Genomic DNA, 26872 nt, shown 5'->3' with positions numbered 1-26872 from the left:
AAGCATACTGCGAAAGCAACCAAAGAGTTTTTTAAGGGAAAGAAGTGGAATGTTATGCAATGGCCAAGTCAATCACCTGACCTGAATCCAATTGAGCATCCATTTCACTTGCTGAAGACAAAACTGAAGGGAAAATGCCCCAAGAACAAGCAGGAACTGAAGACAGTTGCAGTAGAGGCCTGGCAGAGCATCACCAGGGATGAAACCCAGCGTCTTGTGATGTCTATGCATTCCAGACTTCAGGCTGTAATTGACTGCAAAGGATTTGCAACCAAGTATTAAAAAGTGAAAGTTTGATTTATGATTGTTAATCTGTCCCATTACTTTTGGTCCCTTAAAAAGTGGGAGGCACATATACAAACTGTTGTAATTCCTACACCGTTCACCTGATTTGGATGTAAATGCCCTCAAATTAAAGCTAAAAGTCTGCAGTTAAAGCACATCTTGTTCGTTTCATTTCAAATCCATTGTGGTGGTGTATAGAGCCGAAAAGATTAGAATTGTATCAATGTCCCAATATTTATGGACCTGACTGTATATTAACTGCCATTCTTGTGAAAGGGGTAAATACATTTATTAGTCAAATTATACATCTGGACAAAACTGGATTTATCCCACAGAGAAAATATGGAGATAACCTTTGCAGAGCTTTAAATATTATGAGCTATACAAGATCTGCAGGCGCAAAGGCATTGTTCTTATCACTTGACGCACATAAGGCGTTTGATCATGTATCTTGGCAGTGTTTGATCCAAACACTTAAACGGTTTAAATTTGGCCCCAATTTCATAAAGTGGGTTCAAGCACTCTACACAAGTCCACTTGCCTCAGTGAGAGTTAATGGTTGTAGATCCGGACGCTTAACTCTAGAACGTGGATGTAGACAAGGGTGTCCATTGTCACCCTTGCTCTTTGATTTCATGAATTGTAATTTGAGGAGAGGAACATAAGTTGTCGTTATATGCTGATGATGTCCTACTCTTCCTAACAGAACCTGAGACAACAATTCCATATTTAAAAAAGCTCATTTTAAAATATGGCTACTACTGGATATAAAGTGAATATGGATAAAACTGAGGCCATAGATGTTAATGGTCAAATTTCAAAACAAATCAAAATTAAAAGCAGGTTTAAATGGCCCAAGAATGGGTTTAAATATTTGGGCATCTTTGTTCCCTCCGCTTTGGACCAATTATACAACACAAACTATAAAAAGTGATTAAAAATATTAGTGAAGATATAAATCGCTGGTCAGCTCTTCCTCTCTTTCTGATTGGCCACGTTGAATCTATTCATATGAATGTCCTGCCAAGATTACTCTATTTGTTTCAGATGTTACCTACTGAAGTGCCAAAATCTACCTTTGATTTGCTGAATAAAATGCTTTCAAAATTTATTTGGCAAGGAAAACGGCCAAAAATAAGGTTTAAAATATTGCAGTCACCAAAAACAAGTGGCAGGCTGGGACTCCCAAACTTTAAGTTTTACTTTTGGGCAGCTCAGTTGAGGCCCCTGATTTCATGGATGAGTGAAGAGACTCAAACTCGGTGGGTCAATATTGAAAATAGCCTCTGATCCATGCCCCTAAAAATAGTATCCTTTTCCAGTGTTTCTTTAAAAAACCTTTATGGGTGAATGGACCAAAGTTACTTTAAAAATTTACTATACAAACATAATTTAGTTTGTCTAAGAAAATTTCATCAGCAGCAAGTATTGGTTATCTTAATGACTTTGCACCATTTCGCACAGATGTGGGTTTCAAAAAGTGGTCTCAATACAGACTTAATTATATTCACCATTTATTTCACAATGATACACTTAAATCATTTGATCAATTAAGAAAAGAATTTACACTCCAAAGGTCTGAATTTTTTTAGATATTTACAATTGAGACATTTCCTCTGAATGCATAAGGAAATAGAAATAAAAAAAACCCCTCTCCAATAGAATTGTTTTCTAAAGAAATACAAAGTGGACATGTGGTCAAAAAGACAATTTCTAAAGTATATCTGTTATTTCTATCTAAGAACCCAAATAACACATTACAGATAAAGGAGAAATGGGAGGCTGAAATTAATGAAACAGTTCCTCTTGAAACATGGGAGGAAGTTTGCAGAGAGGTACACCTTGTGACTAACTCTAATATCTGGAGGGAATTCAAATGTAAGATAATAACCAGATTTTTTTTTAACTCCACAGATAATTACAAAATGGAATTCATCTTGCTCAGACAAGTGCTGGAGAAACTGTGACCAGCATGTTGGCAACCACACCTATATTTTGAGGTTGTGTCCAAAATTAAGAAATTATTGGAAAGATATATTTGACGCCCTTAAAGAAATCTTCCATTTTGAAATCCCTAAAACCCCATAATAGCCCTTCTTGGTGTATGTCCAGAGGGCTTTGAGGGTATCTATTTGCTTCAGCCATCAAATGTATTACATGCAGATGGTTAAAACCTGACCCCCCATCATACAATGCCTGGATTCAAAAAGTATGGGAGTTGTTCGAAATGGAATCACATATTCATTACGACTTCAGAAAACAATTTTCTTAATGAGGTGGTCTCCTGTAATGCCTTTAATACTCCAGTGATCATGAGCTATACTATCACATCCACCCTGTGTTCATCTCTGCCTTTCCCCATTACTTTTATTTTTGTTTGTTTATTTTATTTTTTATTTTTATTTTTTACTCTTCCTCCCCCTGTACTAGATGTATTTGTTTTCATTCTCTAAATAATGTGTCTGACATAATTAAAATGTAATAATTGTCAAGGCTGTTGAAATATGATGGACTAATATGTTAAAAACTAATATTATTCTGTATTGTATGTTATTTTGTTGTTCAAAATAAAAATATAAGTTAAAACAAAAACAATAACAACAACAACAAAAAACATACCTAACCAGCATATGCTGTTTTTTTTTTTTTTCCAACAGGGTGAACAGACTTGACCAAACCACTTACAGACAGCAGGGTTACATAACCATGGGTTACTGCACAAGTATACTACAGTCTACATGCTCGCTCTATGGCATTTAAATGCGGTGACCCTGAAGGTTACAAAAAGACAAAAAGTAGATATGATGTTAGCAAAAGCATAAAAGCTACCAAAGCATCTTACAGTCAGAGACTGGAAACGTACTACACTGCACATGACTCCAGGAAAATGTGGCAAGGCCTAGCACACATCACAGATTACAAAGGCCGGATATTTGCAAATAGCTCTGATTCTTTGCCTGATGAGCTCAACCTCTTCTATGCACACTTTGAAACCATGAACACAAAGCCCTGGAAAACACTGGAAGTGACTCCTGGGGGAATGGGCACAGGTTTACAGGTTTACAAGTCACTGAGTAAAGTGAACACTCGCTAGGCGGCAGGTCCAGATAACATCCCAGAATGCATGCTCAGACTATGTGTTTCAGAACTGACCAGCATGACCACTGACATCTTCTATTTTTCCATCACTATGGCTACAGTCCCCTTCTGATTCAATTCCACCACTATCATCCCTGTTCCAAAGAAAGCCACAGTCTCATGTCTTAATGACTTCAGACCAGTGCTGAGATTGAGAGAGTGGGCAGCTATGAGTTCCTTGGTGTCCACATCTGTGAGGACCTCCAGTGGACAGTGAACACAGTGAAACTGGTAAGGAAGGCCAACCAAAGAATACAGTTCCTTCGGAGACTAAGAAAGTTTGGCATGTCAGCACAAATACTCCATAACTTCTACAGATGCACTGTGGAGAATGTTCTAACTTGCTGCATTGCTGTGTAGTTTGGCAACAGCAAATGACAAAAAGGCACTACAGAGAGTGATAAAGCTGGCCCAGAGAATCATAGGTACAGATCTCCCCTCACTAAAGGACATCTACAAAGGATCTGCAAATGAGCTTGCAACATGATCAAGGACCCCACCCACCCATGACTTCTTCACCCCCATGAAGCAGTAAGCAGTACCGGAGCGGTGCGGCCAGAACATCCAGACTCCAGAACAGTTTATATCCTCAGGCTATTAGACTGATAAATAGTCATCACTCACTGCCACAGGAAAAAATAAGCCAGTTAAATGGCACTCTGCACTTTACTTTACCTGCTAGACTTTCTTACATACACCTCATACTACATCAAACTGATAATTACTGAATCATGGAAAATTTAAACACTTGACTTTACACAGACACTTCATCACCACTTGACACTTTAATCAACATTGTCACTTTGTCACTTGCACTGCATCTTTATACTGTGAAGAAATTTTTATTGTCAATTGTTTTTCTATTTGCATACGAGTTCTCTTTTTTTTTTTTCATTACACAGTCTTTTATTGTTATTTATTTTTATTTCTGGTTTGTACTTTACTGTATATTCTATATTTTTTGTTTTGTTTTGGTATTGTCTTGTTAAGTTTTATGTTTCTTCCCCTACCTCGTCTGTCTTGTCTCAGGCTAAACATGCATGAAAACACCTTTTACAAACCCGTTGCAAAAACAACAGGAACACAAGAGAGAGAACGTCCAAAACAAGGTCCTAGCGTCGCTTGTGACGCAGCGTAGAAGTCACTCTGCCTAGAGCGCTGTCCGTGACGCAGCGTTGAAGTCTCACCAAGTTCCCAGGTGAGAGCGTTGAGAATGCAGAGAGGGGCTGGAGCGATGCATCCAAGTCTCAATGGACACAAAGATAGCCAGGGCAGGGAGGAGAACAAAAAAGTCTGGCGGAATGAGAAAGAACTGTTCAAAACAAAAGAAACAAAACAGAACAGCACTTGGAGCCTAATAGACACAACATGGCAAGACTAGGCAAACAAGAAGAGAAGGTCACGAGCGAAGTGTTAGCTCAAACATACAACAACGGTCTGACAAAAGACTGAGCACAAAGAGGATCTAAAATAGGGGAAAGCAGACGAGGGATAAGTGGCAACAGGTGAGACAGAACACAATTAAGGATGAGGATAACGAGTGGGAGGGGAAAACGCCACACTGACAGCAGAGCACATGGAGAGCTGTCAAAACAAAACTGATGAGCTTAAAGACAACAGGGCACGCAGACACAGAGACAAGACAACAAAACATGGCAAATCAGACCGAAGTCATGACACAGTTATTATAAAGTGTTACCCAAATAATTTGTAACAGGTAAGAAAGGTTATAGTTTACAGTTTAGAATGGGGGATGCAGAAAGCGTTATAAGTGACTTGTATACATATACAAATAATTTGTAACAGGAAAGAAAGGTCTACAAATGATATGTAACACATTTACAAGTGATGAATAGTTTACACTTTAGAAAAGGGGATGCAGAAAGCTTTGTAAATGATTTATTCATGCATTTACACATCATCTGTAACAGGTGTTGAACACTTTGTAGTGTGTACTGCAGTGTGAGTGCTGACTGCTGAGGGTATAGACAGCTGTCTTCTCTGACACACATGGAGTGTTTAACTCTGTGCACCTGATGTGAGCTTCAGTGGAAGGTAAAACCGGTTCAAGGTTGACTTCATCACTAGATCCCACACACTCCACAGAGAACACAAGCCTGTGCTGATGAGTGAAAGGATTTAATATAAACCACTAGAATCACCTGACTGTAAGGCATTTATAAATGTTTATCCACTTCAAAACAAATAAATTACTCTTCTTAAAAATAGTGCTTTAGCATATCTGCATGTTTGTGCTTTTAAACACAGACCAGCTTACAACTTCATCAATAAATCATATACTGATCATTTACTAATGGTTTGTTCAACATTTGTTCATGATTAACAATTGTTTATTGAGATAATGATACTAAAAGACTATTTATGACTTTTGTCATAAATACTTAAATTATTATAAGTGATAATGTATCAATTAATAACTTATAAACCATATACTAATGATCTGTTTGATTTATTTGATTAAGATAACTTACACATTTGTAAATTGTTAGCATAACACTTATTAATCATTTATGAACGTATATTGTCATGTTTTGTAAATGATTCGTTCATCATTAACTAATAACTTATAAGTGTCTCATAACTGAATTAATAAAACATTCATAAAATGTTAACATATCACTTATTAATCATTTATGAATGTATAGCCATGTTTTGTAAATTATTTGTTCATAATTAAATAATTTATAAATGACTTATAACTGAATTAATAAAACATTCATAAAATATTAGTATATCACTTATCAATCATTTATAAATGTATATTCATGTTTTGTAAATGATTTGTTAATCATTAACTAATAATTCATAAATGACTTATAACTGAAAGTTATTATAAAGTGTTACCCCGCCTTCACAACCAGTGATGACCGTATTTCCTTACACTGAGTTTGCCGGAAAGATAATTGCTTTTCCCCAAAATGGTACAATGAATTGAACTTTAAGATCACCCATGACAACTTTGCGTTTAAATAATCTTTCCCTGCTGTCTTTTGAATGGGAATTGTTGGGTTATCTGGACTATGACATCATTGACATTTTTAATAATTACTCCTGAAGATTCCACCTTGTCATGAAAAAGGTAATCCCATGGTGGCCGAACTATGTTGTAAGTTGTTATGTTTGTTCTGCTGAAACTGCGAAGTAAATATGTTGTAGGCTTAATTTTAAAGGTTTTAAAGTTCATGTGTTAAGCTGTTTATATTTCTGTTTAATTAACCTTTCCCTGCTGCATCATTTTTTTTATAGTAATAAAAATCATTTAGTTCAGTTAGAGAACAGACACTACAATTAAAATCTGAATGCGTCTGCTCAATTCAGCGTGAGCTGAACTAGAGTCGCAATACAGATCAGCAGCAAGGGTCAGATTTCATTTATCAGCATGTTGTATGCCGTGCTTATTCGCTTTGTAAATAAAGCTGTCTTTTGTATGTTTTGTTAATAAAAGTTCTGTTTAATATAAGCGAGTTTGTCATTGTACTGTTTTGTTGTTGTATTTTTTCATTAAAAATAATGAACACACCATTCAAGCAAATGCCGGCCCGATTTGCTGCTACTTCAAAAGCGAAAGTTAAATGCGCACAATGCACAGGCATGGAAAAGAGGGAAAAACTACAACAAAAAACTACTATATATATATATATATATATATATATATATATGTTGCCCCCTCATTTTAAGATGGGAGCCCCCAAAAATAAAATTCTGCTGCACGCAAAGATCTGAAGAGGACTCAAATGTGAAAATATCCATAGCGACTATGCATACATTTCAGAAAACCACTTACTATTTAAGAGAAGTACATGAAAGTTTATATAAATTTTCTATTGCTTGTGATGCTTTAGAAATATGAATAGTGGTCAAATCCAATAAATCATCGCTAAAACATGCCATGGACCAATTGGTAGCTGCATTTCTTTCACTTCTTAATATTTTTTTTATATATTTAACATAAGTTATTAATAAAATTATTGTTATTCTACTTCATTTTCCTGAACATATGTACACAGGGCATAACACAAATATCTTTCAGTTGTATATTATCATATGGGGGATAACCGGATCGGATTGGATTTTAGAGGTGCAGGTTCCAGATCCAGCTTGTTCTGACACAAATTAAGCCCTGGTTATGTAACAAATGTTACACAAAGACACTGATTTATAAGTCCCTAATCCAGCATAGAGGGGTTCCGTGAATGTGGAGGTGAATGTGTGTAAGTGTGTGAGTGTGTGTGTGTCAGAGATGCTGTAAAAGGACAGAGTTCCGGCTGACCAGTCCAGATACACTCCTACTCTATTAGAGGAGGGAGAAAAGACATGCATGACAGTTTCCTTATCATTGTGACAGACAGTAGATATGTAATTTGAGCAGTTCAAAGTCCAGGACTTATCATTAGATCCAAAATAACAGTCTTTACTTGCGCCTTTCCTGCTAATTCCTTTATATGTAACTGATATATAATCTTTAGTGCCACTCCATTCAACCTCCTAGTAACAACGTCCAGTCAGACTCTCTCTACACAGAACCTGATGCCAGTAATCAAATCTCTCTGGATGATCAGGATATGACTTCTCATTCTCCACATATATCACCTTTCTGTTCTTCTCAGACAAGATAAAATGAGGGTTTGCGGTGTTTGGATCCAGTGTGAGATAACAGGCATCTGACCAAATAAAGAGAGATGAAAGGAAATTCAAACTTAGGTAATAGCTCTGTTAAATATGTGTGGGAATAATAATTGTAACTGGACCTACGTTTTTGCAGTCCTGGTGTGATCCTAAAAGGTCCTCCATGGTCCAAACTAGAAGGAGAGACAAACATGTATACACTGTGTTATGCAGTATGCAACTGACATATAAATAGGATTTCAGTACAATAAACATTCAGAATTTAGTTTTTCAAAGAAAATGTTTGTTTTATTTTTTCATATCTTTTTAGATAATTGGTATCAATCTCAGATAGGTTTGTTAAATAGTTTGCCAGGTCTTCTTAGGTAAATGGAAAACCTATTTAAAAAGGTTTTTCCTTATGATTAACCAAGTCACAGTTCTCACAGTATGGGGAGGAAGAAAGATCTTTCTGAAGATGAAAAGCATGAAATGGTGCAATGTCTTGCTAAAGGCATGAAAACTAATATTTTGTGAAAACTGAATAGATATTGTAGGAGCCATATTTAGATACTTGCTCACTACTAACCTAAGAGATTGTTTAATCTATTTATTTTCTATTTCAAATATTATGATTTAAAGATGTAAAGAAATTTTATGTTGGTTTAACACTGCTTGACACGTCACTACGGCGCGAAAGTGCAAGTGTTAATAGCCAGTTAGCATTGTTTGGTAGAAACAGGTTAGAGGGTGGAGAGCAACAGTTTCTTTAATCGCATTCTCACACCTGTAGTTCTGTCATGTATGTTTTGGTATTGTTTTCATGTTCATGTTTTCATGTCTTTTATTTTGTAGTTTTATTCTTGTTGCTTGTTTGTGCCATGTTTCCCTTGTTCCTCTTGTTCTCCCTTAGTCTATGTGTCATGTTGGTTATGGTCATGTGTTTCTGAGTTCTGTTCTGTCATTGGTTCTCTTGTTCCTTGTGTCACTTGCTCATTGGTTGTCTTAGTCATGTGTTCTCTAAGTTCTAGTATTTAAGCCATTGTCTTCCCCATGTTTCTTGGTCGTGTATGTCAATGTAACCCTGCTGTCGGTGAGTGTGATTGTCAAGTCTGTTCTTTGCCAAGTCAAGTCTGCTCAAGTCAAGTCTGCTCATCATCAAGCCTGTTTATGTTCAAGTCTAATGGTTGCTTTGTTTGTTTGCTCACTTTAATTCAATAAACTGCACTTGGGTTCATCAAGCTTGCCTTCAGTTTGGACTAATCGTTACAGAATACACAACCAAGAAACATGAACCCAGCAGTTTCTCTGCTTTTGTGTCTCCGCCAAGGTGACCGGGCTATAGAGAATTATGTAGAGGAGTTTTGTGGACTTTGTGATTTGGTGGGATGTAATGATGTAGCCCTCAAAGACATTTTTCGTTTTGGGTTAAATGAACCAATTCGTTCCCAATTGCCTGGAGGGAAAATACACTGGTCCCTTGAGGATTATATTGATTATGCCCTCCTGCTCAGTGGTTCATCATTTACTGTGGGTCTTGCAGATGTGGAGCCCCGCAATCCTACAGCATCCACCATACACCAGAGTGTCTCCACACCCCATCTGTCATGTCAGGAGTTGTTCATGCCACGCCAGGGCCTGCTCACGCCATGCCCGCCACGTCAGGACCTGTTTTCAACATGGCCTCCACACCAGAGACTTGTCCTAAGATGGCCGCTATACCAGAGTCTCCAGAGGGGACTCCAGCCCCTGACCAGCGTCCAGAGGGGACTCCAGCCCCTGACCAGCATCCAGAGGGGACTCCAGCCCCTGACCAGCGTCCAGAGGGGACTCCAGCCCCTGACCAGCATCCAGAGGGGACTCCAGCCCCTGACAAGCCCTCACCTGAGATGGCTGCCTCGACTGAGCCCTCAGCCGAGATGGCTGCCACGCTAGAGCCTTGTCACGCCACGGCTGCCACGCCAAAGCCTCGTCACGCCACGGCTGCCACTCCAGAGCCTCGTCACGCCACAGCAGAGCCTCGTCACGGCACGGCTGCCACGCCAGAGCCTCGTCACGCCACGGCTGCCACGCCAGAGCCTCGTCACGCCACGGCTGCCACGCCAGAGCCTCGTCACGCCACGGCTGCCACGCCAGAGCCTCGTCACGCCACGGCTGCCATGCCAGAGCCTCGTCACGCCACACCTGCCATGCCAGAGCCTTGTCACACCAAGACAGCCACGCCAGAGCTCCCTCACATCAGGTCTGCCCAAGTTTCCCCTAAATATTTTTTTGGGGGGGACTATGGGTACCAAGCTCCTGCGGATGCGGAGCTTGGACCACCACTGCACCATGGTCTAGGCCCACCATTGCTCCATGACGCAGGTCCTCCAGTGCACCGGGACCCCACGCTCCACGGCCCAGGTCCGCCCACGCTCCACGGCCCACCTGCACGGGCCTGGCCCACCATCCCTCCCCCAAGACTGCCTCTGCTCCACCACCCTCCTGGACTGTCTTGTTTTGGTTTTGTTGGGCGTCGGGAGCCGCCCTTAGAGGGGGGGATCTGTCACGTATGTTTTGGTATTGTTTTCATGTTCATGTCTTAATGTCTTTTATTTTGTAGTTTTATTCTTGTTGCTTGTTTGTGCCATGCTTCCCTTGTTCCTCTTGTTCTCCCTTAGTCTATGTGTCATGTTCTCATTGGTTGGTTATGGCCATGTGTTTCTGAGTTCTGTTCTGTCATTGGTTCTCTTGTTCCTTGTGTCACTTGCTCATTGGTTGTCTTAGACATGTGTTCTCTAAGTTCTAGTATTTAAGCCATTGTCTTCCCCATGTTTCTTGGTCGTGTATTGTCAATGTAACCCTGCTGTCGGTGAGTGTGATTGTCAAGTCTGTTCTTTGCCAAGTCAAGTCTGCTCAAGTCAAGTCTGCTTATCAAGTCTGCTCATCAAGTCTGTTTATGTTCAAGTCTAATGGTTGCTTTGTTTGTTTGCTCACTTTAATTCAATAAACTGCACTTGGGTTCATCAAGCTCGCCTTCAGATTGGACTAATCGTTACAAGTTCATATTTTTGGGATTTGATTTGTATTTTGTTTGAAAAGTGAACCGGAGATCGTGATTAATAAATAACGTTTTGTTACGATTGCATCTCTGTACGTGCTTTATGGACAGGACATGTGTATACGAAGATGCTCCTCCACTAACCTCAAGGGGCTAAAGAAAGTTTTTAAAGATTAGCCGTCACAGTTATTAAAGAAACTTGCACTTAAGATCGATGGATGAGATACAAAGGACTGAAAGGACTGCTTAATGAATTATCTTCTCAAGAAACTTAGATGATTTGCTGTCCACTGCCAAAGTGGAAGGACACAATTTATGAATGAACAAACAATGCATCAGCTGTGAGTATGAGAAATGCAAACAAGCAACACAACTGATAAATGAACGCGAGCTTGGAAGAATGTTTGAGTAAACGTGTAAACAAACAGGCATGGAACGGGAACAGTAAGGCAAACAAATGCCAGAGGTCATGAAATGTGTGTTTAAAGTTTATAAACGCTAAAGGAAATGACTAGTTAATTGTGGCCTGTATAAAATGTCTGATGAGGAGATTCAGACGGCCGCCGAGGCTGAAAAGCTTTTAAATTCACGCATTGCAACGCGTAGAGGCAAATTAGGAGTATGCACGAGGAAAATGAATGAAATTAAAGCTTTGCTCGTTGGAGGTGGAAGCATTGAACAGGTGGATGATTGCATGGCGTCATTATTATTTTTCATCCATGATTTTGAAAGTTTGCATAAAGCAGTGCAAGAGCTCTTAGCAGAAGAAGAAAAGGAAAATGATCATGTTGATTGGTATGAACCTAGAATGATGAATTTCGATTACTTTATTAAAGAAGTTGAAATGTGGAAGAAAGAACAGCAAAGTCTACAAACAATAGTCAAACCAAAAGACAGTATTTCTAACATTTCTAGTGAGTCTAAAAGGTCAACATCATCTAAGGCCTCTTCTGCAGCTAAAATAGCTGCCGCTGAGAAGGCTGCTTTGGAGGCAAGTGCTAAAATTCTACCAGATAAACAAGCTTTACAGATGGAAGAAGCAATTATAAAATCAAAGATTGAAAGGGCAGAACTGCAAATAGCTGCAGCAGATGCAAAGATCAAAGTGCTGAAAACTGATACTGAATCACAAGGTGATGTTATGAATGACTATTATGATGAGGCAGAAAAGGAAGGTAATGTTGAACCTACTTTTACTGACACATTGGCATTAGAATTTGCTCCTGTAACCACTGTACCCAAAACTCCACTCCAGAGAATTGTTAGCCACATGCAAACTAACTCTCGAGCAGCCCCAAGTTCATCAAGTCCACAGTTGGAGGCCAGTAACAGCTCGAACAAAGGCATAATCTTAATGGTTCAAATGCAAAAGGAAAGTAGCAAAATCTTTCTCTATTGCCCAAGAGGGAAGTACCAGTTTTTGATGTCTTTCATTCATGCTTTTAAATATTTGATTGAGGACAAGACAAGCAGCAGTCAGGATAGACTCTACTTTCTTGAACAGTTCACTTCTGGTCAAGCCAGTGACCTTGTTCGTAGCTGTCTGCACATGGAACCTCGCAGGTGGTATACTGAGGCTCAGCAACTTTTAAAGAAACATTTCTGCAATGAAATGAAGATTGCAAATGCTTACATAGAAAAGGCACTGAATTGGACAACCATTAAAGCTGATGATGGAAAAACTCTTCATGCCTATGCTCTATGCTTTAGGGAGTGTTGCAATGTCATGCAAGATCTAGAATACATGGATGAACTGGACGTTACATAAAACTTGAAATTGATTGTAACCAAACTCCCATACAAGCTCTGCAAAAGGTGGCAGACAGTAACTTTTGAACTCTTCCAAAGAACGAATACTCGCATCAGATTTAAAAATCTTGTAGAATTCCTGGAAACTCAGTCAGAGATTGTACTTCATCCAGTCTTTGGAGATATCAAAGATCCTACCCCTGTTAAAGGTACAGTTTCAAAATTTAAAACAACCAGCGTGAGGATACCTAAAAGGGACAGCAGCTTTATTACTACGGTGACACAAGCTGATGAGGAGAGGAATATAGAGGAATATAAAGTGCAGCAGCAAGCAAACACCCATGATGTTGTTTCGGCCTTGTGTTGTTTTTGCCAAGGTAAACATGCACTAACTGACTGCATAAAATTAAAATCAGAGTCACAGGACAAAAAGGTTGAATATCTCAAAAAGAATGGTCACTGTTTTGGATGCTTGAAAAAAGGTCACATGAGCAAAGATTGCAATAAGAGAATGACTTGTCAGAGATGTCAACGAAAACATCCTACAATGCTCCACATTAACAATATAAAATCAAGGCTGCAGATTTTGCCAAACCCGAACCTCACAAAACTGAAAGAAATGCCAATCAATAGTGCGTTAGTATCAGCTGATAATGCAACAGGGGCCAGTAGAGAATGTGCACTAGCTATCGTGCCAGTTGAAGTTAAAGTTACCAAAGGCAGCAAGACCATAAAAACCTATGCCTGTCTTGACCCAGGCAGTTCGGCAACGTTCTGCACTGAGAACCTCATTAATCAATTGAATGCCAAAGGACGCAAAACCGAAATCCTTCTGCGAACAATGGGGCAGGAGAGACCTGTTAAGAGCTATGAGCTCACAGGACTTGAAGTAGGCAGTATAGATGGAAGTGCATACATCGATTTGCCTAAAGTATATACTCACCCTAAGATTCCTGTGTCAAAAGAGAACCTACTCACCCACCATGATCTTGAAAAATGGCCTTATTTGAAAGAAATCGAACTGAAAAGCATCAACGCTGACATTGAAATTTTGATTGGAATTAATGTTCCAATAGCCATGGAACTGTGGCAAATAGTGAACAGTCAGGGTAATGGACCGTATGCGGTCAAAACTGTGCTAGGATGGGTGGTAAACACCCACTCCCTTCTTGTTCCTCAATGGATGAAACTGGACTGCAAATCGCATCTCTGTGGAGAATCTCAAGGACCTGCTTATCAGGCAATATAATCATGACTTTCCTGAAAAGGATTTTGAAGAAAAAGAGAAATGTCAGTTGAAGACAAAATGTTCATGAACATAGCAACAACTTCAGCGGAACTCAAAGATGGACATTACCACTTACCTCTACCATTTCGTGATAAAGATGTAACCTTGCCTAACAACTATGAGGTGACAACACTGCGTACACTAAACCTCGCTAAGAGATTCAAGAAGGATTCCGCTTATGCAAATGAGTACAGAGCATTCATGGAGGATGTGTTGAGAAAAGGTGCAGAAATAGGTGCCGCAAGAACAACTTGAAAGGAGTGATGGTCATGTATGGTATATACCACATCATGGTGTGTACCATAATCAGAACGGGAAGCTTTGAGTCGTTTTTGACTATTCAGCTTCATACAAAGGCAATTCTCTTTTTGAAGCGATGTACTATCAGGTACGAGTTCAAAGTCATCATTGTGACTTTCTTCGATTCCCGTGGTGTCCACAAGGGGATGTTAACCAACCACTGGAAGTTTACAGAATGAATGTTCACCTCTTTGGTGCAATATCATCCCCAAGCATTACCAACTTTGCCTTAAAGCAAACAGGAACTGATCATTCTGAACGGTACAGCACACAAGTCGTTGACACAATTAATCATAGTTTCTACGTCGATGATTGTCTCAAGTCTGTGGCCTCCGTGAAAGAAGCAATCAAGCTCACTAAAGACCTCAGAGAAGTGTGCACCCTAGGGGGATTTACTTTGAGTAAATGGGTGAGCAACAGCTGTGAAGTCCTTGAGACTATTACAAAAAGGTACAGAGCCCCTCTTGTGAAACAGCTTGACTTGGACAGAGTAAAACCTCCTCTTGAGAGGGCACTCGAAATCCAATGGAATATCCAAAAGGATGTCTTTACCACAAGACAAACAATTCTTTCTATAGTCAATTCCATCTATGACCCACTCGGTTTCCTTTCCACCTTTGTTCTCAAAGCTAAGCAAATCCTGCAAAGCCATGAGAAGTGTGGATGGGATGAAATAATCCCAAACGAAATGAAAAGACCCTGGCTAAGATGGCTCACAGACTTAGACCAGCTGAGCAGACTTGAAGTGGACAGGTGCATGAAAGCTGAGAATTTTGGTGTTGTAAAGACTGCTCAACTGCATCACTGTTGTGATGCGAGCAAGTTAGGATATGGAACAGTAAGTTACATCAGACTTACAGACAGTATCAAAAATGTTCACGTCACCTTTGCACTGGGAAAAGCCAGAGTAGTCCCACTGAAACGAATGACCATTCCGAGACTTGAGCTTGCAGCTGCAACACTTGCTGTGAAAGTGGACCGAATGCTGCAAAAGGAACTTCACATGGAACTGGAAGATTCTACTTTTTGGACAGACAGTACAGTAGGTACTGAAATAAATCCATAACCAAACAAAATGATTCCATACTTATGTTGCCAACAGAATTGCATTGATACATAACCTCTCGCAAGTACATCAGTGGAGGTATGTATGTTCTGGAGACAACCCAGCAGATGACGCCTCACGTGGACTACAAATAGAATCCCTCTTGAATTCCACCAGATGGTTGAATGGTCCTCACTTCTTGTCAAAAGAGGAATCTGAATGGCCTGAGGTTCCAGAAGATCTCAGTTACATCTCACCAAGCGATACAGAGGTGAAAAAAGAAATCATTATGAACTGCTTGAACCTGCAGAACAACGCAACTACCAGAATAATTGAGTATTATTCTTTATGGAAGAAACTATTGAGAGCTACTGCATGGTGGCTAAAGCTCAAAAGACTCCTGATGCTTCGAAATCAGAAAGACAAAGCTCTTATTCTAGATTCCAATATTGAACAAAAAGGATTAACACCGGAAAACTTGGACAAAGCAGAGAAGTCGATCATTCGCTATGAACAACAGCACTACTTTTGACCTGGAAATTACACATTCGAGAGAAGGCAAACCTATCAAATCAGGTAGCTCCATATACAAACTAGATCCAATTTTGAGAATTGGAGGAAGACTAAGTAAAGCAGCCATGCCGGTGAGTCTGAAGAACCTAATGATTCTGCCAAAAGACTCGCACATATCCAAATCCATCAAAGGGTTGGACACTCAGGAAGAAATCACATGCTCTCACAATTAGGTCAGAGGTTCTGGTTGCCTTCTGCCAACTCTTCTGCTAGAAAGATAATAAAATCTTGTGTCGTTTGCAGACGAATGCAAGCTAAAGTTGGAGAACAGAAAATGGCTGACTTGCCAGAGGAACGTGTTGCTCCTGATCTACCACCTTTCTCACATGTAGGTTTTGACTGTTTTGGACCTATAGAAGTCAAGAGGGGAGTGATATTCACCTGTCTGGCGAGCCGAGCCATTCATCTTGAAGTGGCAAGCACACTTGACACAGACTCTTGTATCAATGCTATTCAACGATTTTTATGTCGGAGAAGACCAGTACTGACCATCAGGACAGATTGTGGAACCAATTTTGTGGGTGCACAGAAAGAATTAGAGACCACATTGAACCAGATTGACCATCACAAAATTCAAGAAGCATTGCTGAGCAATCAAGTCAAGTGGATATTTAATCCACCATATGCACTCTGCCATAAAGCCCTGACTGGTGGAGGGCTGCAGTGATGGTTGACTTTCTACAACTTTCTCCCATCTCCCGACTGCATCTCTGGAGCTCAACCACAGTGATCTTTGGGTTCTTCTTTACCTCTCTCACCAAGGCTCTTCTCCCCCGATAGCTCAGTTTGGCCGGGCGGCCAGCTCTAGGAAGGGTTCCGGTCATCCCAAACATCTTCCATTTAAGGATTATGGAGGCCACTGTGCTCTTAGGAACCTTAAGTGGAGCAGAATTTTTTTTGTAACCTTGGCCAGATCTGTGCCTTGCCACAATTCTGTCTCTGAGCTCTTCAGGCAGTTCCTTTGACCTCATGATTCTCATTTGCTCTGACATGCACTGTGAGCTGTAAGGTCTTATATAGACAGGTGTGTAGCTTTCCTAATCAAGAACCATCTCAAGGATGATCAGAAGAAATGGACAGCACCTGAGTTAAATATATGAGTGTCACAGCAAAGGGTCTGAATACTTAGGACCATGTGTTATATTTGAGTTTTTCTTTTTTAATAAATCTGCAAAAATGTCAATTGAAATGAAAATGAAAACAATTCTGTGTTTTTCTCTCAATATGGTGTGCTGTGTGTACATTAATGAGGAAAAAAAATGAACTTAAATGATTTTAGCAAATGGCTGCAATATAACAAAGAGTGAAAAATTGAAGGGGGTCTGAATACTTTCCGTACCCACTGTACATTCAATGCCTGCACATACATGGACTTCTCATTTTTTGCACCACATGTACACCCATTGGACTCTATGTCTCCCTCCCTCCCTATTTTATTTATTTTTTTAAGTTGGGCAGAGAGAGGGGGCAGGCTTGGGTCGCCGTGAACGCATTTACGCCATATGTCGGCACACTAACCACTAGGCTATCAGCGCTGACAACTTTGGAGGGATTCATAGGAATTGTTAAAAAAAAAAAAAAGATATATATTGTCATATATTGACATTGTTGAATAGTATGAATAGAATGCAAGTAATGCTATGTTATTGATTTGATAAATACAATATGAATTGACATTTGGTTTGATGTATGTCAAGATTGTATCTAATTATGTGTGTTCTGGCTCCATTGAATGTTTGTTGTTTGGTAATTGTTCTGCAAGTGTTAATAGCCAGTTAGAATTGTTTGGCAGAAACAGGTTAGAGGGTGGAAAGCTACACTACACTAACCCTAAGGGGCTAAAGAAAGTTTTTAAAGATTAGCCATCACAGATATTATATGTTCAACATACTTAAGTATCTCCAGTCTGCATGTGGGGTCCTTCAGTTTCTCAGAGAGCACCTTCACTCCTGAGTCTCCTGGGTGATTGTAGCTCAGATCCCGCTCACTCAGGTGTGAGGGGTTTGAACTCAGAGCTGAAGGCAGATAACGACAGCCTTCCGCTGTCACCATACAGCCTGATAATCTAAAAAGAAACAGATATCAGACTTGACATTGGGACCTCTTTTGAATTGTAAATTGTAAAACAAGGAAACTTTCATCTGGGAATATGCCTTGGTTTTTACTAAGACCAAGGATCAGTGCCACAAATTTCCCTCTGCAGTTAGAACTAATTTCTTTAAACTATGTAATTCAAACTTGAAGACTAAATAGGTCTAAGATTTTGTCAGTGATTTTGTCATGGATCCTTCAGTTTCCTTTCATTTGTCACTCCAATGCAGCATCAGTAACTGATGCAGTGTGAACTCCGTCCAGAAGTGACAATGCCTGAAGCCTGGAATGATGATGCCTCGGCATGGGACAAACAGAGGGGCTTATTTGAAAAAGTGCTCTTTTGCACCTTTCTGATTAATACTTCTATCAAGTCTTCTACAGCCGCTACTTCTCATTGGGAAAAATGATGACAGGCATTCTAGACCTTGACTGATACTTGACCTACGAAGTTTAAATAGGTCACTGAAGGGCCTTAGTTTTTGAATGTTTATTCAGAACCAAATTCTGTCTCAAATCCATCAGGGATGGTTTGTTGAAATATATTTAAAGGATGCACGTTCTAAATTGTTCCCCAGCACAGGCCTTGCATCAGTTTCACCCCTTGCACATTTACCAAATGTGTTTACTGTCACCCCAGCTGGAGAAGTAAAACCTCCATGCATGGCCACTTATTGGACTCCATCAGGTGTGGATGACACTCCTGAATGCCAGAGCTCCCTCTACTAGGCAGCTCTCTTTGAGTCTTTTGAGTCTTCAAGTGCTCTGAGCAGGCTGAGGATCTGGAGCAGTGCTCAGTGCAAACAGTCCTGCATTTTTTCCCCCCAAGACCCTTTGGATGCTGGTCTATACCCGTGCATTATTTAGATTTACCTTGCTGCTATAGCAGTGTTTCACATAAAGATTCCTCTTCAGAAAGCATCTCCTAGTGTCTAGTCTTTATAAATAAGCACATAGACTCCCTCGCTTTGACTTACACTCCTGCATGGGTATAAACCTCTCACTTGTGCTTAAGGCTCACTTGTGCTTTCCGGTCCTCTCTTTGAACCACTGGAAAATATATAGAGGCTATATAGAGGTTACTTATTAAATAAATCTCTACCTAACAGATACTCTTATAGTGTGTGAGTTTAGGAAACAAAATGCTGCATACACTGCACATTTCTTGCTGAGGCTTCTGTGGCATCTGCCAGTGAATTGTTGTAATGGAATACAGGCATTGTCAGTCCTGTAAGGAATTCCCAGAGTTTCAGCTTCTAATGCAGCCTCCCCTGCCTTTATTTAGGGAACCATGGTCACATTCATAACTCAGAAATTGAAAATTTTGGTCTTTGAAACCTTATTATCTTTGTATAACTTCCATTGCTCATTAACCAATGACAAAAGAAAAGAAAAGAAAAGAAAAGAAAAAAAGAATAAAAATGTAGGAATGCTTTCTTCTATTCTAAAAACAACTAAAGACAGTGCTGTCCTCTGTGTGTTTATAAATATTTGCATTGATATTTTATTTAAATATTTTATAATTTTAATTTGGTTTTTGCCATCATAGCCTTACATAACCTTTCTTAGTGTCACATTACCTACACGTTTATTCTTACATTGTGGGAGAGGTTGGGCTGATATTTGGGGGTTGCTCAAGTGAATGCCAACTTTTCAGAGATACACAGTTGTGTCCTAGAGATGGTGCACTCCGACTCCGAAAAAAAAAAAAAAATGTATATATATATATATATATATATATATATATATTAAAACATTTTATATATATAAAAAAACATTTTTGTTCTTAAACTCTAACAAAAATACAAAAGACATATCCTGAAAACTCAGATGATCTCTTGAAAAACTGTGACAAGAGGTGAATTATAATATTATAAAGTATAATAAAATTATAAAATTATAATAAAAATTAAGAATAATGATAAAATGAAAAGATATATACATTGTATAGTAGAAACAATGGGCTTAAAAGGAATAGATATATGTACAGATGTGATACTAAACCTAAAGGCTTCTGCATCAAAATATGGTGGTCATGACATTATCACACGCGCCCCTTTGAAAGCCACACTATGCGAGCACAAGATATGAACAGACATAATCTGAATTAAAAATTTCAAAAGTAATTTCATTCATATAATCTAACTGTAAAGATCCCTCCTAGTGACCCCTGGGGGTAGCTAGTGACTCTTCTTTTACTTCTTTTTCTTATTTTGTTATCCTCGGTTGATAGATTTCAATTCAGGTGTTTCTTGTTTAGTCTGTATATTGCCCTGAGTTTCTTCGTGTCTTGCCTTCTAAATGCCTTGTGATTTACTACCTTGTTTATTTGGTAAGTCTAAGCCTAACCTTTGTTCCTTCAGTTTCTTTTTAGATTGCTGTGCAGCTAATACTGTAAATCAGCGGTTCTCAAAGTGGGGGAAATAATCTTATTTTCCAGACTGTAAGTCACTTTTTTTTTTAATCATGAAACATGCTGTGATTTATTCCAAAGTGACATATATAATGCATTTAACATCAAATAATCTAAATGTTGACTTTTAAAAGTAAGCATGTCAATTATTTGATGTGTTTTGGTTCATATTAGTGGCATGTGCCAGAAAGATGTTTAAATAGACAGATGGCAGAAAGCACATCCTGTTGTTTTCTTTATTTTTCAAAGGCATGACATTTTGTATGATAGTTTTTGCCATCATAGCCTTACATATCCTTTCTTAGTGTCACATTACCTACATGTTTATACTTACATTGTGGGAGAGGTTGGGCTGATATTTGGGGGTTGCTCAAGTGAATGCCAACTTTTCAGAGGTACACAGCTGTGTCCTGGAGATGGTGCACTACGACTTGTCCTGGTTTTACTGGAAAAAAAAATAAAATAAAAAAAAATAAAAAAATTGTTCACATGTCTTAACCTCTATCAAAAATACAAAAGACATATCCTGAAAAGTCAGATGATCTCTTGAAAAACTGTGACAAGAGGTGAATTATAATATTATAAAGTATAATAAAAGAATAAGAATAAGATATCTTATATATTAATATCATTAAGAATAATGATAACATGAAAATATATATACATTGTATAGTAGAAACAATAGGCTTACAAGGAATAGATATATGTACAGATGTAATACTAAACCTAAAGGCTTCTGCATCAAAATATGGTGGTCATGACATTATCACAAGCACCCCTTTAAAAGCCACACTATGTGAGCACAAGATATGAACAGACATTATCTGAATTAAAAATTTCAAAAATAATTTCATTCATATAATCCTTATATCCTTATATAATTTCATTCTATAAGATCCTTCCTAGTGGCCACTGGGGGTAGCTAGTGATGGTTGATGGATTTCAATTAATGTGTTCCTGTGTCTGTATATTGCCCTGAGTTTCTTTGTGTCTTGCCTTCTAAATGTCTTGTGATTTGCCACCTTGTTTTTTGGTAAGTCCAGACTGTAAGTCACTTTTTTTTTTTTTATTATCATGAAACATGCTGTGATTTATTCCAAAGTGACATATATAATGCATTTAACATCAAATAATCTAAATGTTGACTTTTAAAAGAAAGCATGTCAATTATTTGATGTGTTTTGGTTCATAATAGTGGCATGTGCCAGAATGATGTTCAAGTAGACAGAGATGGCAGAAAGCACATCCTGTTGTTTTCTTTATTTTTCAAAGGCATGGACCACACCCACGAGGAGGCCATACCTCTCGTGGAATGCGCTCTCACACCCAAGGGGCATTGAAGGCCAAAGGAGGAGTAAGCAAGTGCTATAGCGTCAACTATCCATCTGGAAAGCCTGGGCTTCGTGACCAGAAGACCTTTTGTGCGGCCACCGAAGCAGACAAAAAGCTGTTCCGCCTGTCGAAAGGAGGCGGAACGGTCAATGTAAGACCTCAGGGCTCTTACAGGACAGAGTAGGTTCAACTCCTGTTCATCCTGAGAAGGAGGAAGAGCGGAGAGAACTACCATCTGCGCCCTAAAGGAGGTAGATAGGACTTTCGGGACATATCCATGTCTCGGTTTCAGGACAACTTTGAAGTCGTTAGGCCCGAACTCAAGACACGAGGGGCTCACAGAGAGCGCCTGTAAGTCTCCCACATGCTTAACTGATGCTAAAGCTAGCAGCAAGGCAGTTTTCAGCAACAAGGGTCGTAGGTTGTCAGTCTGGATTGGCTCAAAGGGAGGGCCTTTAAGGCCTCTAAGAACCACAGAAAGATCCCAGGTAGGAAGGAGGAGGGGGATTCAACCTCCTGGATCCCTTAAGGAAGCGAACAACAAGGTTGTTTCTCCCTATCAACTGCCCTGCTATAGGAGCGTGAGAAGCTGCTATAGCTGCAAAATAGACTTTAAGGGTAGAGGGAGTACGGCCTCTATCCATTAAGTCTTGAAGGAAGGACAATATCTGGGATATGTCACAAGTCAATGGGTCCTCGCCCCGGGCTGTACACCAGGCGGCAAAGATGGCCCATTTCAGGGAGTAGAGACGTCTCGTAGACGGAGCTCTGGCCTGAGAGATAGTGTTTAAGACATTCTCGGGGAGGCTTGCAGGCTCCCATTGAGAAACCACACATGAAGGTCCCACAGCTCGGGTCTGGGGTGCCATATTGTCCTTCTCGCTTGGGAGCGGAGGTCCCGTCTCAGAGGGATTGACCATGGCTCCAGGGGTGATAGCCGAGATAGCTCAGAGAACCATGGTTGGGTCCTCCAAAGAGGAGCCACCAGGAGGACTTTGTTAGCACCTTCCCTGACTCGTCTGTTTACTTGGGGAATCAGCGCGATCGGGGGAAAAGCATAAAGGAGGAGGCTGGGCCAGTCGTGGGCCAGCGCGTCCCTGGCTTTTGAGAAATATATTGGGCAGTGATGATTGTCAGAGGCAAAGAGGTCGACCTCTGCCTTCCCTAAGACGCCCCAAATTCTCTGGACTGAGCGGGGGTGGAGTGACCATTCCTCTTAGGAAAGGTTGCTCCAGGACAACATGTCTGCCCCTATGTTCAGCACGCCCTGTATGTGTGCTGCTCTCAACGAGAGCAGGTTGCACTGGGCCCACTCTAAGATGGTTTTCTCTAGAGTGAAGAGGGGCTTTGAAAAGAGGCCGCCCTGGTGATTTATGAAGGACACCACCGTCATGCTGTCTGACCTGACCAAGACGTGCTGTCCCACCAGGAGAGAAAGGAAAACCTGGAGAGCTCGATATACCACCATCATAGGTTGTGGCACTAAGTCGCTGTGAGGGACTGTGGTGCACACATGGAGTGGAAGAGGAATTCTGCGCTCTTCCTTTTTTTTTTTTTTTTTGAGTATGTTTGTGTTTTATTTTGTCCGCTACCACAGCGGTTATACACTTGGGCGCTAGAACTGGCCCTTTGTGTGCAATAAACACATTTTCCCAGCACCCGGAATTGAACGGGGCGACTGGGAACACATTCGAGGCTGTTTGGGTCAGTGAATGCGGCTTGCGGGGCGGGGCCAACAAGCAAAGCGCACAGTGATACAGCATTTGATAAACACCAGAGAAATCTGCTTTCTCAGAATTAATATATTCCACGAGTCTCACCTGAGTCAGGGGAGAGCGTCATGTCATATTCAGCTGAGCGCTGTCAGCATTGAGCTTGTTCTAGCACTCTTGTAGTGGGAGCACACTCCCTCAATTAATGTGGCTTGCGGGGGCGGGGCCGCAAGTGAAGCACTCAAAGGTTCGTTATTTAATAACAAACACTAGAGAGATACGCTCTTTCAGTGTTAATATATACCACAAGTCTCACCTGAATCAGGGGAGAGCGTCATGTCATATTCAGCTGAGAACTGTCAGCATTAAGCTCGTTTTCCTGCTCTTGTAGTGAGAGCACACACCCTCAGTGAACACGGCTCGCGGGTGCGTGGCTGGCAAACGACACGCTCAGAGATCGGGCATTTTACAACAAATGCTGGAGAAATGCTGGAGTGAATATATACCATGAGTCTCAACTGAATCAGGGGAGAGCATCATTTCATATTCAGTTGAGCACTGTCAGCATTTAGATTGTTCTAGCACTCTTGTAGTAAGAACAAACTCCCTCAATGAACGCGGCTTGCAGGGGGAGCCGGCGAGCGAAGCGCTCAGAAGTTCGGCATCTAATAACAAACACCAGAGAAATATGCTTTATATCAGAGTTAATATATTCCAAGAGTCTCACCTGAGTCAGGGGAGAGCTTCTCGTCATATACAGCTGAGCGCTGTCAGTATTCCTATATCGTTGTAGCGCTCTCATCGTGAGAGCACACACCCTCAGTGAACACGGCTCGCGGGTGCGTGGCTGGCAAACGACACGCTCAGAGATCGGGCATTTTACAACAAATGCTGGAGAAATGCTGGAGTGAATATATACCATGAGTCTCAACTGAATCAGGGGAGAGCATCATTTCATATTCAGTTGAGCACTGTCAGCATTTAGATTGTTCTAGCACTCTTGTAGTAAGAACAAACTCCCTCAATGAACGCGGCTTGCAGGGGGAGCCGGCGAGCGAAGCGCTCAGAAGTTCGGCATCTAATAACAAACACCAGAGAAATATGCTTTATATCAGAGTTAATATATTCCAAGAGTCTCACCTGAGTCAGGGGAGAGCTTCTCGTCATATACAGCTGAGCGCTGTCAGTATTCCTATATCGTTGTAGCGCTCTCATCGTGAGAGCACACGCCCTCAATGAACGGGGGTGTGGCCGGCAAACGACACGCTCGGAGACTGGGCATATTACAACAAATGCTGGAGAAATACGCTCTTTTAGAGTGAATAAGTATTCCAAGAGTCTCACCTGAGTCAGGGGAGAGCGTCATGTCATATTCAGCTGAGCGCTGTCAGCATTGAGCTCGCTCTCGCGTCTTTTTCAATGAACGCGGCTTACGGGGTGTGGCCGGCAAGCAACACGCTCAGAGATTCAGCATTTTGCAACAAACATCAAAAAAAGCGGTCTTTTAGGGAGAATATATATCATGAGTCTCGCCTGAGTCAGGGAAGAACGTCATGTCATATTCAGCTGAGTACAGTAGTGAAAACACAGTGAACGCGGCTTCTGCGTGGGACTTCCCTAGACGTCGCACACACTCACTGTGTCTGTCATCAGCGTGCAGAGAGGTTCTGCACATGCCACAGCCGTGGTGCAAAATTTGCAACAACGTTGCAGAAATTTGCTCTTTAGAAAGCTTTTATATTTATAATGCAACTTCGTTGCAAAAGGATACACCGAAGTGCACTTGCTCGATGCTGCAGGCGGCTCGGGGGCGAAGCGCTGACCAGACTGCTTGGGAGCGGTGTGGGAACAGGGCTGCTTGAGAACGGCGAGCTGATCTGGCTGCTGTGAAGCGGCGGGTTGATCAGCGCTGCACGAGAGCGGCGATCTGGCAGACCTGTGAGAAAGCAGCAGGCTACTCGTAGGCGGCGGCTGCTAGAGAGCGGCGAGCAGAATAGAGAGTGGCGAGCAGGGAGAGGCGAGCTGACCAAACTGCTGCAGAGCGGCGAGATGATCAGCTGTGAATTCCAGCTGCTTGCAGGTGAAGGCGGCTTCAAGTCTTGTAGATCAAGCGAAGAGATGATATCTGCATCGCTGAAGGAGAATGATTCGATTTGCCATGGTGAGACGGCCGCTTATATAGCCTGAGACCCCGCCACTTTTGGCGGGCTCGCTCACCATTGGCTCGCGCATTCCGTGCTGTCATTGGTTTGTTGTCTTTAACTTCACAAACCAATGGCCGTGCAGTTCACACTGCGTGATTGTATAAAGGCTTCAGAATCAGAGAAAAAGGAGTTTTCCCCGAAGCGTGCAAAGTGCGAATGATCTAAAAACACAGACAAGTAAGCTGGAGTTCAGCGATCTTCATTTGAGATTTTCTACTTAAATTAAAATGTCACTCAGTCGGTCGATATATTGCGCTGCTCGTTTTCTGACTAAATCTGCGACCAAATTGTAGGCTGATATCCAGCAGTGGTTCTTAAACTGACGTACTCGAACAAAATGCTGAGTTTTGCCGTTCGTTTTATTCTACTCCACCTTAAAATAACATTAAAACTGGGCATGTATTTCTAGCAGGTAAAATCCATTAAATACTCGATATTCAGTCAAATTACCTCATCTTTCGCGGTCAAAACTGACTGCATCCACACCAGCAAATCACGCTACATTAGTGCTGTTCTCGAAAATATGCCTTTGTAAAAGTGGGGATTTAGCACTTACTAGCATGAAGAGCAAATATAGACACAGACTGCATAGAGGTTTAAGATTAAAACTCTCTTCGATACAAAAAACATGCCCTTCTGTGAGTTATTGTTTTTAATGTTGATCATATTATACCAACAAGAATGCAATGTTTCCCGAATATCCACACGATTTCAAATGCGACATTGTTTTTTTTACAACAGTTCAACAAACAAAAGGGTAATATTAGGCTAAGTGATGTATTTTAAACAGTATTGTCAGTATTTTTGCTCTATATTGCAATGAAAAGGCAGAACGCCCACCACACACTGGTGGAGAGGAGACGTAATGAAGTAATGAAGCCAATCAGTATATGGGGATGATTAGGGGGCCATGATGGGCAAATGTGGCCAGGATGTCGGGGATACACCCTTACTCTTTTCGAAGGACATCCTGGGATTTTTAACGACCACAGAGAGTCAGGACCTCGGTTTAACGTCTCATCCGAAGGATGGTGCTTTTTGACAGTATAGTGTTCCCATCACTATACTATACTATA

At 40.7% G+C, this 26872-nt stretch overlaps 1 pseudogene; it reads right to left on the bottom strand.

Moving 5' to 3' along the window:
* Positions 1 to 7557: 7557 nt before the first annotated feature.
* LOC127517777 (stonustoxin subunit beta-like) lies at positions 7558 to 26251 on the bottom strand (annotated as a pseudogene).
* Between the last annotated feature and the right edge of the window lie 621 nt (positions 26252 to 26872).

Source organism: Ctenopharyngodon idella, chromosome 8, assembly GCF_019924925.1.
Source record: "Ctenopharyngodon idella isolate HZGC_01 chromosome 8, HZGC01, whole genome shotgun sequence".
NCBI lineage: Eukaryota > Metazoa > Chordata > Actinopteri > Cypriniformes > Xenocyprididae > Ctenopharyngodon > Ctenopharyngodon idella.
The sequence above is the reverse complement of the archived record's forward strand: the minus strand, read 5'-3'. Positions and strand labels throughout refer to the sequence as shown.